This window comes from Quercus suber, unplaced genomic scaffold (genome assembly GCF_002906115.3).
Source record: "Quercus suber isolate HL8 unplaced genomic scaffold, Cork oak 2.0 scaffold_339, whole genome shotgun sequence".
Lineage (NCBI taxonomy): Eukaryota > Viridiplantae > Streptophyta > Magnoliopsida > Fagales > Fagaceae > Quercus > Quercus suber.
This window is the reverse complement of record NW_027069791.1, coordinates 616409-631720: the sequence shown is the minus strand read 5'-3', so window position 1 is coordinate 631720 and position 15312 is coordinate 616409.

Sequence of the window (15312 nt, the reverse complement as noted above, 5' to 3'; positions counted from 1 at the left end):
TTCTTTTCAAACTTGAACGGGTTCAACTCTTCTCCCTCACTATTGGTTCAAGGGTTTAATCAAAGAAAAGGACTCTAAGTGATTTTATCAGTTTCTTCTATCTTCTTGTTTTTGTTTGTTGCATTACTTGTGTGTTTTACATTTTTTTGAGTCAGTCTTTGCTTTGTTTAACATGTTTTAGCTTGTTTTTTTTCAGATTCGTTTATTTTGTTTTTCAAAAAAAAAAATTGAAAAAAATCTGAAAAATACAAAAATAATGTGTGTTTTGTGTACTTTGGTACTTTACCTTGGATGGCCATTGAAATAAAGTTTTCTAAACTTTGTATCATCTATAGCTTAGATGAGCATTCTTATGCATAACTAAGCAAGTGAGCTTTGTGGCTCTTGTTTGTGATGAGTAAGATCAAGTTATCTCTTGAACTTAACACTCGTATCACTCTTTTTGACGGGTAGGACTAGAAAATCGTAAGAGAAATGCATAAATAACCATCTCACCACTGTTGCCCGCCAATCATAATATGACACATGTATGCTTCGGCATAGCAAAAGTGTAGTGTCAAAGACACTTGTATGCTTCGGGATTGCAAAAGTGCAGTGTCAAAGACATCCGTATGCTTCGGCATAGCAAAAGTGCAATGTCAAATGCTTAACATCTTGGGTATTTCTTTTCTCTCTCTTATATGCTCATGCATGATATGATAAATAAAAGAAAATATGCAAAGAAAATAAAAAGAAAAAAGAACAAAAATGCTTTAAATATGATTGCAAGCATGATAGTCCCCATCAAACAGTTATGATCGTGTGTGAGTTAAAGTGATTTTTTTCATATCTCAAATCGTCATAACATGTATACAAATATGCAATCTTGCGATATTTTTCACACACAACACGCAATATTCTTTGCTACTCTTGATACATGTGCAGGTACAATATAATTTGGCCATCACAAGGTTTTACATGTGCTAATGTATGCTTACTAAACTGTCTTGACTTAAGTTTTGAAATATAAAATTGGTTAAACTTGTTTAGTGTGTGTGTGTGTATGTGTGTTTTTGAGGATCCATGTGCTTAAAATTCTTGTTGAGAGATGTTTTTGAAAGCCTAATATGTTGATTAGATCATTGATTGAGTTGCATGTTAGATTGCATTCATGTCTATGTTTTTCTTTTCTCGAAAAACTATTTTTATAAGCTGGCTTGACACCTCCTCGATACCTAGCTATCTGTCGAGCTTCTCAAGCTTTTTCTTATCGCAATCCCGACTCCTCCTCGACACTTGGTGGATCGATCGAGAAAGCTCCTGCTTGCTCGATAGCTTTTCGACAGTTGTGTCGATCGATCGGGCTTCCTTTATTGTGTCTGATAAATTCTTTTGCGGCACCTGTCTCAACACCTCTCAATCGATCGAGTTTCCCTTGCATGCATTTCATTTTTTTTGTTTTGTATTTTTTTTTCTTTGCATCCATAGCATCTTGTTTTTCTTTTTCTTGTAGGTTTATGGTTCCTTGTTCTCCTCATTTCCCTCTTTGTCAGTTTTCTGTCTGTCTCCTATCATGTCTTTTGGCTTTTTATGCCCTTTGCCAATCGTGTCAGAAAGGGGGAGAAATTTGAGAATTGAATTTCATTCCTCAAGGGGAGTAATAGACTTAAGGGGAGAATTTCATGTTTAAAGGAAGAAAGTTTTTGATGTAACTAACTTAGGGGAAGAGTTAGTTTGATACACATTGATCTTGACATATATTTTGTGTTGTGTATCTTTTGATTTTGTAACCATTTACATACATCATGTGTTGTTTCTATATTTGATAATGATGTATGTGTTTCACTCTTTATCTCTCATGCGTTGTTTCTTTTCTCTCTTTTTACACATGTTTCTTGTTTATTTAACTTTTCATTATTTTCCACATGGTACCTTGATGTGTTTTGTTTAGTGCCTTTCAGGAAAGACAAGTTAAAGCCAAGTCAAGATTCCAAACCTTCTTCTTGTAGCAACTTCCAAGGTTCAGATCTTCTAGATTAGGCTTATTTATTTGGTAATCTTGAGTAGAATGTATTCTAAGACATTCAATGTACTCTTGTGGTTTTGTCACGGATTGCCAAAGGGGGAGATTGTTGGGAAAATATTTTTATGTAAATGGCATATCCTTTGACAAAACGCACTTTACTTGTATTTGGGTAAATCTAAGTAGGTTCAAGATGATCATTACAAGTGGTTAAATTGAAGACATGAAGATTACTAAAGAACTATTCAAGAAAAGTACAAATCTGCAGATCTCGATACCTGCTCCATAGAAGCTCGATCTGTCGAGATTCATTAACGCTCGACAGATGTCTCGATCGATCGAGCTAACGGGTTTTCAGACTATAGCTAGCAACGTTTTTATTCTAAAAGGCTATTTGTTTGTGGGTTTGTATAATCCTTATTAAACTAGGAAAGCCCAAGGTTTGTGTAAACCTATTTGGAATAGGAGAGCCCATTAAGCTCCTATTTAAAGGAGGTGGAAAAATAAAAACAAAACCCTAGAGAGCTTCATAAGGTTTTCTTTTTGAAACCCTAGCCTCTTCCTACAGAAGAAAGAGTTCTTGCTGGGTTTCTTGTACGCCTTTGGGTTCTGTAACCAAGTAAAGTCTCTTGCACCAACATTGAAGATCTTATTGGTGTTTCTATGTGAAGCTATTGCAAATCAACTAGAACAATCAAAGGGTTGCTGTGGAGTTAGTCACGTACTGGGATTCTTGCAAAGGAGTAAGCCGCGTACTGGGATCCACGCATCAAATTGGCTAGTCACGTACTTGGGAGTCGAGCATCAAAAGGTGGAACTGTTACTACATAACAATTCCAATTGGATATTGGGGTAAGGGTTCAACTTTAGATTGGTATAAGGTATTGAGATTTCTTTACTTGTAACTGCTTGTTGTGATAACAGTAGAGTTTCAGGAGTGGTGACCTGAAAATTAACTGGTGGAGTTTTTGCCATTAGTTTTTCCCCATTCATAAACAAATCACCGTGTTATTTATTTTCCGCTGCATATTTAGTTTATTGGTAATTTTTTTGTGCTACCATGCGTTTGCATGTTAAATTGATTAATTAATAACTTGGCTAATTTAATCACAAGGGGTCAATACGTTTTGGCCTATCAAGTGGTATCAGAGCAGGCACACTCTGATTAGGTTTAATCTTTGCTGTGTTGATCCATTGACCCCTGTTTGTCATGAATAGAGGACAGTCGTTAATTATACCTCTTTTATTTGATGGCACTAACTATGCATACTAGAAAGTACACATGAGAGCTTTCTTGTAGTCTTTAGATGAAAAGGTGTGGCAAGCTATGGAGATTGGCTGGACCAAGCCAAAAGAAGTGCCGGCTGATTGGGATGAAGCCAAGATCAAGGCAGCAAACTTCAACAGTAGAGCTTTGAATGCCTTATTCAGTGCAGTCACCAATGAGGAGTTTAAGAAGATATCCTCCACAGAAACTGCAAAGGAAGCATGGACCATCCTCCAGACAACCTATGAGGGTACAAAGGCTATCAAGGATTCAAAGTTTCAAAGACTCACTACAAGCTTTGAAGAAATAAATATGGAGGAAGATGAGTCGTTCGATGAGTTCTATGCCAAACTCAAGGACATAGTGAACTTAGCCTTCAATCTTGGGGAAACTATTCCCGAACCCAAGATTGTGAGGAAAGTGCTCAGATCTTTACCCGAGAGATTCCATGCAAAGATTACTGCTATAGAGGAATCAAAGGATATTGAGAAGATTCCTTTGATTGAGCTGGTTGGAAATTTGCAGACCTACGAGCTAGGATTATCTAGGATTGGCAAGTCGGGTAAATGCAAGAGCATGGCTTGAAGGCAAAAAGTAGTGACACAGATGAGTCTTCCGATTATGAAGATTTTAAGATGAAGTCCTACATTACAAGACAGTTCAAGAAGTTTATGAAGAATGCCATTGGGAGGAGCTTCGATAAGGACTGTAGATAATCCAGTTCTTTTCAATCTAAGGGCCAAGACAAAGGGAAAAAGGATGCTAAGGATGGCGGTCAGTACACTGTTCCTACAGGACCCAGGTGTTTTGGATGTCCTGGATTCGGTCACATGAAGCAAGAATGCCCCACATATCTCAAGAGCATTGGGAAGAGTAAGGCACTTGCTGCAACCTTGAGTGACACTGAGCTTGAAGATGATTCCGACAATGAGGATGACGGAATCTTAAATGCCTTCACTGCCACAGTCAATCCTACTGAAGGGATTGTTGAAGAAGTGGAAAAAGAAGAAGAATTGGTGGATTCTAAGTGTGAGAAGATGGATGATCAAGATGATATCCATACAGCCTATGAGAAGCTTTACAAGCTCTCTGAGAAGCATAAGAAACTGTATAGGTTGGCCACCAAGAAGCTCAATGATGTGGAACTTGATCGTGAAGATCTTTCCATAAATTTTGATGAAGCTAATCAAACGATTGGTGCACTGAGGTTTGAGAACAATTTCTTGGCTGAGAAGACAAAGAAGCTTGAAGCGGAGCTGTTTCAAGTCAGAGCTCAATTGGAGAGGACTTTAAGTGCAAAGCTTGATGAGATGCTCAGCATTCAGAAATCTGCTTCGAATCGAACAGGTTTAGGGTATGGTCTTTCTTCCTCTAATATTGCTTCTACTAGTGCTACTGTGTTTGTTTTTCCTGCTAATAATACTGAAATTGAAAACACTGTTGTTAAAACTGAATTAGCTAGTGAGACCTAGATTATGCAAATAGGTTAAATGGTTCTTGTACTTGAAGTTGGCAGGGAGGAGTAAGAAAAGGGCGCATAAAGGAGTTAACAACATTTTGAGTAGGGCTTCAAAAAGGATCTAGATGTGGAAAGCTTTGGATGGGGGAAGGTTGCTTTAGTTTAACCTTCCCTTTGCACTTTTCTTTCTCTTTTTAATATCAATAACTGGGATTATAATTCCCAACTTATTAGTGGGGAATCAAATGTCTCTTTGAAGATAAATGAGATTGAAAATGAAATAGAGTATTCTTTAGTAATTTTAAAGGGGCATGTACCTGGGGGTGGGGTTTCAATTCTTTGAAATTGTGGCTATGCTATTTGGTGAAATTTAAAGGTGGATTTGCCAATGAGTTGTGGCTCAATTGGCACTTCCTTGCCACTTATAAAAATAATGTTGGAGTTTGAGCTCTTGAATCTGTTGGTTTCAAGTACACCACTAGTTATAAATTTAAATCCGGAAGAAATGCCTTAATCTGAAAATATCACTTTTATATAATTATGTATGTGACTTTTAAGTAGTTTATTTTTGCTAAATAGTTAAAAGTAAACATTCGTCCTCTTCTAATCCTAGAAGTTGAAATATTTTCCAAATTAATCTTAAGATTGTCACATATACTAAAGCTTCTACTTGATTGGTGGGCTCGATTTTGGCTTGACCCATAATTTAGCATGGCCATTGTCAGGTTCCCATTTCTCTCAACTTTGAATGAATTAGTGTGTATGTGCATCCAAATTGACTACACTGGTTGGGCTGGTTTCTAGTTTGGGAGGATAGAATGCTAGCTCAATAAGTAATCATGTAAATGTAAATAATCTCATATCGTTTCTGTTTATGATTAACTGTTCTCGTATTCATTTATAGTACTAAGTGACGTTGAGCTTCAGTCGGGCCCCTCAATCTGTTACATTTTACCATATTATATGTGCGTGGTGTTTGCTTTTTACTCATGCAAGATGTTAAGTTCTAAGCTGTATGCTGTTTAAACAGGTCAAAGTACTCACAGTTTGCCAATCCAGAAGCATGGATAGCCTAGAAGGTAACATAATCTTTCACCCTTCTGTTTTACATTACTTTTCCTGTTTCCCCCCTTTCATTGTTACTTCATATTCTCCTTCTGTTCATAAAGGTTGTAAGAATGGAAAATAAGGAGTAATAGAAAGCTGAAACAGAGAGCTATTGAAAACTGAGAAAAGAGAGGAAGAGAGAGCTTCTGGAAATTCTTTCTATTATGACTGAGAAAAATTAATTAAATAATTGAATTTGTACACAGGTCCTATTTATATACTAATTGGAAGCTAACTGAAAAGAAAATAATTCTCCTAACTATGCGCTGAGTAGTTACCTCAGGCAGTTACAACATAGCACGTGTGGCTCTCACGTGTGAACACAAATAACTAATGTCAACTAAAAACTACAGGTAGTATAATATAAGTTCCTGTGCCGTTTTGTGTATAACAATGTGACTTGCTTCACTCTGTTTTGCTCCATAAACACTTCACACCACAATCACTTCACTTCACTTCACTGTTTCAGCATCTGCTTCTTGCCTTAGTGCTGCTCTAACCTTGACCTTAGTATCTTTACAGCCCCCCTCAAGGTTAGCTTCAGGTCCATGGATGTTGATTATGCTCATTTTGTTAAGCAAAGAAAACAGTTGTTGAGCACTAAGTGCCTTTGTCAATAAATCTGCTAACTGTGTGTGAGTTGGAGTATAAAATAACTTAATCACTCGATCTTGCACTTTGTCTCTAACCAAGTGACAGTCTATCTCTATATGTTTTGTACGTTCATGAAACACAAGATTCTCTCCTATGTACATGGCAGCTTGGTTATCACATAAAGGTAAGGCTGGTTATGGATGACAGACTTCAAGATCCTTCAATAGTGCTAGCAGCCAGGTTATTTCGCATACCGTCACAGCCATTCCCCTGTACTCTGCCTCTGCAGAGGACTTGGACACAATGGACTACTTTTTAGACTTCCATGACACCAAAGAATCACCTAGAAAGATGTAGTATCCAGTTGTTGATCTTCTAGTATCCACACATGCAGCCCAATCTGCATCAGTGTACCCCTTTAAATGAAAATCAGATCTTGAAGACAACAAAATCCCTTGACTAGGACAGCCTTTGATATACTGCAATACTTTATAAGCTGCATCCAAATGAGGTTTTCTAGGCTTGGACATGAATTGGCTAAGCTTGTGGACTGAATATGCCAAATCTGGCCTAGTAATGGTGAGATATAGTAATCTACCAACCAATCCCCTATAAATTCCAGGATCAGCCAGCAATTGTCCATGATACTTACTTAGCTTTAAATTTTGGTCCATTGGAATCTTGCAAGGCTTACAAGCTGTCATCCCTGCATCCTTAAGTATCTCAAGGGCATATTTTCTTTGGCACAAGGTGATTCCCTTATCTGATCTGGCCACTTCAAGACCAAGAAAATATTTTAAACTTCCAAGATCTTTGAGCTTGAATTTCTAATCCAAAAATACTTTAAGATCTTCCACTGCCTTGACATCATTGCTGGCAATAAGGATGTCATCAACATAAACTAATAAGGCCAAAAATGACTTGTGAGACTTGTTAGTAAACAAAGAATAGTCTGATTTTGACTGTTTGAAACCATACTGCAAGATTGTGGATGAAAACTTGGAGCACCACTGTCTGGAAGCTTGCTTAAGTCCATATAATGACTTGTTGAGCTTACAAACCAGCTCCCCTTGCAGTGAAACCCCTGTGGAAGCTGCATATATACATCCTCATGTAGATCACCATGGAGGTAAGCATTGTTGACGTCAAGTTGAGTCAAATGCCAACCTCGGACAGCAGAAACAGCCAACAATGTTTTGACAGTAGTCATTTTGGCAACAGGAGAGAAAGTTTCAGTAAAACCAAGACCCTCCTGTTGTGTAAACCCCTTAGCCACCAAACGTGCCTTGTACCTTTCAAGACTGCCATCTGATCTATATTTGACCCTATAAACCCATTTGCAACCCACTGCCCTTTTGTGAGGAGGTAATGGAGTGAGTGTCCAAGTATTGTTGGCTTCTAAGGTAGCAATTTCTGTATCCATTGCTTCCTACCATTTTGGATTTTTGAGAGCCTCAAAGTAGGACTTTGGTTCAGGAATATGAGTAATGAGGGAACAAAAATTGGCATAAGAAGGAGACAATTTAGAAGTAAAGAGATATGAGGATAAAGGATATTTGGTACCTGAAGTAGGAGGTGAAGAACCTGACTTGATGGACGAAGTGGAGTGAGAAAATTGATCACAAAAAACAGAGCTGCATTTATATGATTGCAGATAGGTAGGAGGCTTAAAGACCCTTTGTGACCTTCTCAAAGATGGAGTTAAAGAAACATTGTCTAAGTGTGGAGTAATATCTGCAATAGCAGTTGGAATAGGAGAACTACCAGACACATGAGAAGGATGAGACATAGAAGGAACTTCAATTTGTAACTGATCTAGGGCAGGCAAAGTAGGTGGAATGGACTCAGGTGTAGGTGAAATAACGGACTCAGGTGCAGGAATAGTAGCTGTGACAAGGTCAGAAGTTAGAAAAGAAATCAAAGGATCTTGTGTTAAAGCTACTGAAGGAAATAGATGAGGTAGAGGGATGTTTGAATGGGAAGAAGATGAATAAGGATCTGACACAAAAGGAAAAATGGTTTCATGAAAAATCACATCCCTTAAAATGAAAATTCTCTTAGTAAACAGGTTAAGAAGTTTGTAACCCTTAACACCAAAAGGGTATCCAAGAAAAACACAAGGTATAGACCTAGGATCAAACTTAGTTCTATGGTGAATTAAAGTTGAAGCAAAACAAAGACAACCAAATACTTGGAGATGCTCATAAGAAGGGATTTTGCCATATAATTTTTCAAAAGGAGATTTATTGTTTAAAATAGGGGAAGGCAGCCTGTTAATGATATGTACAGCAGTCAACACACACTCACCCCAAAGATAAAGAGGGACATTAGACTGAAATCTCAAGGCCCTAGCCATGCTTAAGATATGTTGGTGTTTCCTCTCTACAACTGAATTTTGTTGTGGAGTGGCTACACAATAATGTTGATGTATAATACCATTTGCAGAAAATAAATCTTTCAAGAAAAACTTAGTAGCATTTATCAGTTCTAAACACTTTGATTTTGGTGTGAAACTGTGTACATATCATATTGTAAAAAGAAACAAGCAATGGCCTAGTATCTGACTTGTATTTCATTAGATACACCCAAGTAGATCTAGTAGCATCATCAACTAGAGTGAGAAAATATTTGAAACCTTCTTGAGTAGATTTAACAAAAGGACCCCAGACATCACAATGGACAATATCAAAAGCATTAGAGGAAATGTGATTAAAAGATGGAAAGGGTAACTTTTTCTGTTTAGCAATAGGATAGAGAACACAATCTTTATTACTTTGAAATTGGATTACATCAGGAATATGACTGTGCAGAGTATTGAGCTTATTATCAGAAACATGCCCAAGTCTAAGATGCCAAAGAAATGGCTTAGAGACAATAGGAACATTGGAAACATAATTTACAAGTGAATCAAAAACATATTGTAAAATGGGAGAAACTCCTGATATAGATGTGCAATCTGGTGAAACTTGCAGCAAGTAAAGATTGTTGTGCAATTTACCCACTCCAATCGTTTTCCAACATGACAGGTCCTGTATGAAACAAAATTTGGAAAGAAAAACAAGACAACAAGATAGGCATTTTGTTAATTTGCTAACTGAGATTAGGTTGAATGAAAAAGAGGGAACACAAAGAACATTCTCAAGAATTAAGGTGGATGTGATTTGGATAGTTCCTATGTGAGTGACAGTAACTTTCTCACCATTAGGCAATTGAACAAAAGTGGATATAGAACTAGTGATTTTGGTGAATAAGGTGACAGAATGAATTATGTGATCTGTAGCACCAGTATCAAGAACCCAAGTCTCACTATTGAAAGCATTTTTATGCACAGGATTAACAACAAATACATAATGTTGCATGCTTAGATTCATACAATCTTGAAACACATGACAAGTATTACCTGAGGCAGTAGTGGAAGTAATTGCAGAATTGGCTGAATGGACGCCTTCACAAGAATCAGATGAGAAGGCATGTGTGTTGAGTAGAGAAATCAATTGCTAGCATTGATCAACAGTAAATGGAAAATTGCCATTGCCTAGCTGTGTCTCTCTAGTCTGAGATTGATCTCCCTCAAGACTGATCTGATTTTCCATTGGAGCCTTTCCCTTCTGCTTATAACTTGGTGGAAAACCAACCAATTTATAACATTTCTCCTTGATGTGACCAAGCTTGCCACAATAATTGCACATAGGCCTTCCTTTTCCAGCATTGCCTTTGAAATTCTTCCTAGAATTGCTTGTAAACCCAGAGCTGTGAGTAAAGCTTTGATTTTTAACAGCAAGGGCAGTTGTTTCAACTGATGAACCCAGATTGAAACCTAAAGATCTTTGCCTTTCTTCTTAAATTACCAAAGAAAATGCCTTGTCTATAGAAGGAGTAGGTTCCATCATGAAAATCTGAGTTCGCACTTGAGAATAGGCATCATTCAATCCATTGAGAAACTGCATCAGTGAATCTTGGTGCTGAAGAGAATTGATCTGATCATTTACCCCACATGTGCATTTGCCATAAGAACAGCAAGGCAAAGGTCTGAAATTTAGCAATTGATCCCACGAAGCTTGAAGCCCTGTAAAGTAGGAGGTGACTGTTGAATCTCCTTGCATCACAGTAGAAATTTGCTTCTGTGGCTGTGAAATTCGTGGTCCATTTGCCTGAGAGAAACGATTCTTTAGTACATTCCAAACTTCAAGAGCTGTGTTCCTATAGATCACACTAGCAGTGATATGAGGCGAGACACAATTCAGAATCCAAGAGGAAATCATTGAATTGCACTTAGACCATGCCTTCTTCTCCAGAGGAGTAACCACCATTGAAGCAGTGATTGATCCATCAACAAAACCTAGTTTGCTTTTGGCATCCAAAGCCATCTTCATCGCACGAGCCCACGTAGGATAATTATCCTCTGTTAATGGTTGTGAAACCAAGATCGCACCAGGTGATTCACCATGATGCAGAAAGAATGGGCTACGAGGATCCTCCATTGGTGAAAGCTCACGTTGTGAGGTTGAAGATGAAGCTTGTTGAGAATTGGAAGCCATTGAAAGCAATTCAGGCTCTGATACCATGTAAGAATGGAAAATAAGGAGTAATAGAAAGCTGAAACAGAGAGCTATTGAAAACTGAGAAAAGAGAGGAAGAGAGAGCTTCTGGAAATTCTTTCTATTATGACTGAGAAAAATTAATTAAATAATTGAATTTGTACACAGGTCCTATTTATATACTAATTGGAAGCTAACTGAAAAGAAACTAATTCTCCTAACTATGCGCTGAGTAGTTACCTCAGGCAGTTACAACATAGCACGTGTGGCTCTCACGTGTGAACATAAATAACTAATGTCAACTAAAAACTACAGGTAGTATAATATAAGTTCTTGTGCCGTTTTGTGTATAACAATGTGACTTGCTTCACTCTGTTTTGCTCCATAAACACTTCACACCACAATCACTTCACTTCACTGTTTCAGCATCTGCTTCGTGCCTCAGTGCTGCTCTAACCTTGACCTTAGTATTGTTTAGGTTTGATTTTGTTTTGTGTTTTTATAAAAGCCAACAATTTCACATGTTGAGAAATGTTCAACTCAACCTGATTCATAGGGAATATGTAGGGTTGGGTCGAGTCATTAGAACCATTTTACCAGGCCTATTAAAAAATTTTGGTTTTCATTCACCAATTTAAACCCATTTTTTTAATAAATAATTACAATTTCATCTAAAATAAATCTCAAAATACTAAGACAGTCCGAACTAACAAATTTAAAGTAAGTTATGAAGTCTAAAATAAATTAATTTTTTTTAGGTATATAAAATCTAAAATAAATTAAATTAAAGAGTTTATACATATATTTTTTTTTAAAGTATTAATTGATAGAGGGATTGGATCGGGTTATTTGGATTAAAATTTTTGTCAACTTTGAACCTGATCCAACTCAAGTTATAAAAAAAATAAGGACCCAACCAAACCCTTCAACCCACAAAAACCAAACCCCGATGTGTTGGTTTGGATCAAGTTCATCAAGTTGTTAAAGAAGAATAAACAAAAGAACTATAAAACTCAGAAACAATAGAAAACAATTCACACGGATGTTAATGGTTTACACAAGCTAAATTACATACAAATTACAATCCATGGTTGAACCAATGACAATCTTCCAACAAACTGCCACAAAGGCATCTTGGAGTTCAAACTTTTACATTTATTACAGACAAATAAGAAACAAAGTCTTGAGTATTAATTTATTGAACAATAACTAGAATACCCAAACAATACTTAGAATTAGAGCTCCAAACAAAACAGAATCCTTTTGAAGCAAACAAGGCAAACTCATAATCTTCAGCATCATTCTGCCACGAGTACAAAAAAAAAATAGAGATATGGCTTATTAAAATTGACAAATTCACGTTCCAAAACACAAATAATAAGACACCATAGCCAAACCAAATCTAAGAAACCTTTATACATAAAATTGAAAGTCACAAGCAAGATTAGGATTATTGACATGCATGGAGGACACACAATGAAAAAACCCAGAAAAAGTCAGCATTACATAATTCACAATCTTGTATCTTCCAATCACACATCATTCATAGAGGACTTTCCTAGAACATATGGTGGCCATTACTCACACATAGAACACGCCTACAAACACACATTCACACATGCATACACACCAAAATACATATTAAAAACAGTATTTTGACATAGGATCCAAAAGCTAATTCATTCTCTTTCAAAGAATTTGATGTGTTTATTAGTTTATGCCAAGATGGTAACTAAATCAAACTCCAAGCAATCAAGCAATAGCAAGCATTGTTAGGCATGAACATGACTACTTATTTATCATGTCAGAAACCATTAGTTTCAAAAACTTAAGCTATTACAAAGTGGATAAATAATATAAGTCGAGCATACATAAATTTGTTAGTGAAATAACTTAGATGAAGCAAAGCTTTTTTTTTTGGGGGGGGGGGGTGTTTAGATGAAAGATAGAAATGAATGTGATAACCATTCATGAAAAAAGAAAAAAAGAAGAAGAAAAACACAGAGAATTTTGAATACTTCATCAGGCAATTCATTAATGGGGGCATCCTCCAAATCTAAAACCCTTAACATTTTACTTACTGAAGGCAATGTTTTCAACGTCATGTTAAAAACAAGAAAAGAACGAATCTTTGACATACCATTAAATGATTTGAGTTCTCCATCGATTTTGTGAATTGAAATGCGGCGTGCTTTGCAGTCTTTCATTTCTTCTCCTCCACCATGTACAACACCAAACTTTTCTTTCGCTGATATTGATAAAGCAAGCTGCCGTAGAAGATCATGCATTTTACATCTCTTTGGCCTTCCAAATTCATTCCTCCCTACAACCTGAAGCATGTTCCGAAAAGTGAGTTCTACAAGATAGCTATCTGCTACTTCTTCTAGAGTGGACCCTTTTACTTGTTCTACAAATCCTTCTGCCATCCATAGCTTAATGAGCCTTTTTCTTTGAATCTCATGATCTTCAGGGAAAAGAGAGCAAAATAAGAAACAATGCTTCAACTGATATGGTAAATCGCTAAAACTAAGCAACAAAATGCTCATCACTCCTTCTAGCTTAGGATTGTTACTTGGACTCCAATCATGATGCTCTTAATTTCATTCCATTGAGACATATTCTTGAAGTACATTCGACTGCCCAAAGATGCAATTGCAAGTGGTAGGCCTTCGCATTTTCCCACAAGTTCTTCAGCAAAAGATTTAAGCTCCAATGGACATCTTCCATTGGGACAATTTGTGAATGCTTTCTTGCAAAAGAGTTCCCAGGCCTCTTTATTTTGCAGCAATTTAATATCATATTTATGATGTTTACCTCCCATAGAATAGCTAGCTACATTGTCTATTCGTGTTGTAAGGATGATTCTGCTCCCAAGACAACTATCTTGAAGTGATACCTTTATTTCGTCCAAGAAATTTGTGTCCCACACGTCGTCCAAGACAATTAGATACCTTTTCTTCTCTAAGTAATTCACCAGTGTTTTTACTAACAGTCTGTAGTTCATGGAATTCAAGTCTGCTGGATTTGTTTCCTTCCTTGACTCATGGAATTCTTAATCAAGTCCTCATACGTCTTCTAATTCAAATGATTGGGAAATTGTGATCCATGCATAACAGTCGAAAACTTTCTTTACATCATCATTGTTGTAGGTGTTGGCAGCTAGTGTGGTCTTGCCTGAACCTGCCATCCAACTATCGAAATTACAGTCTGATGTAGTTCTTCATCCATCAACCAAGTCATTATCGATTGCCTTTTCTCTTTAATCCCTACAAGTTCATCTTCTTTAAAAAAATGAGATGATTCAGCATGCTGCACCACCCGTTTCTGAGTATCTTTAGAACTAGTTCCCTTTGTACGATCACTCTCATATCTTTGCTTCCTCTCTGGTATGGCGCCCTTGATAATCCCATTAATTTTCTGTATCTTGGTGGCTGTTTGATGCCAAACCCAAAGAGTTTTTGGAAAAGTAAATGGTGTGTGAAGGATCCAGGAACATCCTTCCTGAATTTGTTGGCTATTGACGTGATACATGAACTCATCAATAATGTCTTCAGCATCATATACCCTGTCCCTCACATTTGCCACCCAAGTTTTCTCTGTTTCACTTTCGGTTTCCTTCATATTAGCATCAATTAAGAAAGATTGCATGCTTCTTAACTCATCCTTGAGATCGTCAATTGCATCACCAACCCCCCATAATAACGAAGCTTCAGTTGAAAGGATATGTTAATCAAGAGATTTACTATATCTGTGGCCATTTTTAACTTCGAACTCCCTCTAGCTCAATCGATCACTAAGTTTTCAGGCTCCCCTTCTTCCAATCGTATCACATCAAAGAGAAGAGTGCCATGCTTTGACTTGTTGCTCGCCGGTCCAAAGAGACCTTCATAAAATGAATAGAGATGAGAGATATAATGCATGAGGGAATTCTTATTCTCAAAAAAGAGTAGCAATACATGTCAACTAAGTTCTTTTTTTTTTTTTTGGAAGGAGGGAGGACTCGCATAAGAGTGAATATTTTCTTGGGAAGGGGAGGATATCTTTGTATTTATAGAAATATTGATATAATTTTACTGAAAACATTTTAAAAAATAATATCATTGTTTCCTATGTTTGTATTTATGAGACCAACATGTAGTCTAATGGGTCATGTCAACATTAGAAGGATTTGTACATTAGTACTCTTTTATATTAACATTTAGTGAAAAGGGTTCGATAATATAATTAGAAATTATTATAGGTGGTTCAAGGACTAAATTTTGACTTTTAATTTCATTCTAAACAAAACAATGAAGCATTTCCAAGAAATCATTTTTATCTCTTTCTCAACCCCCCCCCCCCCCAA